The following is a 2,677-nucleotide window of genomic DNA, read 5'->3' on the forward strand; positions in this document are numbered from 1 at the left end:
TCTAGATCCAGGCCTAGTTATAAAATAATGTTGATCTGGCATAAAGCCAATACATGTCTTGATAACGTAGACCGAAAACTAGATCTAGATCTACATCTACATATCTACATCTAGATTATCTAGATCTAGATTCGAGAGATCTAATCTAAAAAATCTAGTCAGTGTCAGTAGTTACATAAGTCATCTAGATCTAGATCTGTAGGCTTCCAGCATAATAAAAATATGCCTGCCTTAGCCTAAATATAACTTTGATCTTGCTTGCAACATAAGCAGTTTTAATCTAAGATAGCCTAATAAAGTTTAATACATTTTTACTTATTTTATTAATTAGTTACATTATATTAGCCATACATGGGGTCTGTACTGTGGGTAGGGAAGAGTTGGCGAGAAAAGAAAGAGAGCATGCAATAGCATATAGATCTCCTATAGGCAATGATGAGGAAATGCAACAAACTGTAGAAAAAGAAAACAGATTTCGTTTTGTGTAGGCTAGGCATATGAATAAAATCAGGAATACAATGCGACAGATCGAACCCACCAGGGGCCTTTATAATCAATATTATATAATATGAACACGTTATGCATCTTTCATGGCTTAATAGCACTTTACTGAAACTGGCTCTTACAAGTGGGTGAATGTGACAGTCTTTCTTACTAATCTTAGACTGCTTTGCCTTATGCATTGTCTCTTGTTGATTCTTTTGTCCATACTTCTCTGTCAGGCACATAAATTTGGGACATTACAAACTTCAAGGGTGGTCCTGACAGGGTCAAGCTAGCACTTCCTTAATTAATTAAGTAAGCTTTGTAATTTCTTTGTCTCTTTAATTTTGTTACATGTATTCCGTAGTAGATCTATTACAGCAGTCTTCTTAGATGTCAAGGTTTGTTTTTTCCGCTTTTAATTTCTTCTTCAAAACTCTCACATAATCACATTGCAGACACTTGATCTTTTGTCATGGACAGGACCTGTATCCTTTGGAACTGGCCTGGAGGGAACAATAATTATTTATTTTGGAGGGTTTGGAACAGTAAACAGCATGGGCACAGCATTCAGCACTAGAATTGTTCAATATGCAAATTTCCACAGTTCAAATTGCTCAGCGCACAATTGTGACAATGCATTTCCATGGTACACGTATAGGTGACTTACTATCTTGAGAACCAAAGTCAGCCTTCCGATAATTCTAAATTCATTACCCATTTTTATCTTTTACATCAGAAATATATTATAACTTTTTGGTAGGAGTGCGAAAAACTTAGATTGTAACACAGAGTTTTACAGGTAGGCCTATACTATAGACCGGGGCTCACAATAAATAATACACTGTGGAGGCCCATATTATTCTCACGTGTGCAGTTAAATGTTGCAAAATTCATAGATTTATATAGAATATAGATCTAGGTCTACTCCTTTAGTTTCATTTCATAAAAGAGAAAAGTGCTTGATTGATTAACAGTTTTGAGAAAGTACATCTACTGGAGATTTTAAAATTAAAATCTTTTTTGGATAGTTAAATGACATTCATCCCACATCTACCCCCCCCCCCCCCCCCCCAAAAAAAAAAAAAGAAAAAAGAAAAAAGAAAAGTTTTTTAAAAAGTTTTAATAGAGGTTTTACGGCGGTCGCAACTGATAAATAAATAAACAAACAAATTAATAAAATAATAAAATAAAAAAAATTAAAGAGATAATTAAGACGGAAGGCATTTGAGTGCCTTTTCTTAGGTGGACTACTCTGATCTAGGATGCAGTCTAGTTTTCATACAATAAACTTGAATCTTGCCTGGCATATTTGGATTGGTTTGATTCTGATGAGAAGCTTCAATTTTAAAAAGAATTAAATACTACAAATGGTTCACTACTCTATCTAGTCAGTTCCGCAGAGGAGGAGTCGAAGCGCCACGGTACATAGCCTACGGATGCATTCTCCAGGTCTACAGTGTGTGTGTGTGTGTGAGAGAGAGAGAGAGAGAGAGAGAGAGAGAGTGTGTGTGTGTGTGCGTGTGTGTGTGTGTGTGTGTGTGTGTGTGTGTGTGTGTGTGTGTGTGTGTGTGTGTGTGTGTGTGTGTGTGTGTGTGTGTGTGTGTGTGTGTGTGTGTGTGTGAGTATGAAGACGATGATAATGTAATTTTTAACTTTTTAAAAATGGAACTTATCAGTGAATTTTCAATGCCCACTCACTCTCAAACTGATGAAGAATTAAAGGGGAAATCAATACTGGGTGATCCCCAAAAATTCTTTAAATTCAGATCACTTGAAACACTTTTATAGCGTGTTTTCTTTTCTTTTCTTTTTTTGGAGGGGGGGGGGGGTAAGCGCTTTACGGCGCCTGCGACAGCATATAGGTCTCATATGAACAGGCCGGGCACACTAAATTTTTTCACTTTGGTAGGAATTTTTAATTTTGCCCAGGTGGGGGCCAAAGCCTAGCCTACTCTTTTGATTTTAAGAATACGAAGGGATCCTTAATTAACTTGCGCAACTTACACACGGGACCTCCGAAATTTTTCGCCCTTATCCGAGAAGGCTAGGTGTTAGATCTTACTTACCATAAGGTCAGGTGACTGAAAGACAGCAGTCAGATAAAAGGAGTCAATGAGTGGCAGTAGTAGTACATGTAGTTAAAGGCTGCAGAAAGAGCCAGGAGGCCCAGAGTGCGTGTGTGTGTGTGGGG

Source organism: Aplysia californica, unplaced genomic scaffold (assembly GCF_000002075.1).
Source record: "Aplysia californica isolate F4 #8 unplaced genomic scaffold, AplCal3.0 scaffold00296, whole genome shotgun sequence".
Classification (NCBI taxonomy): domain Eukaryota; kingdom Metazoa; phylum Mollusca; class Gastropoda; order Aplysiida; family Aplysiidae; genus Aplysia; species Aplysia californica.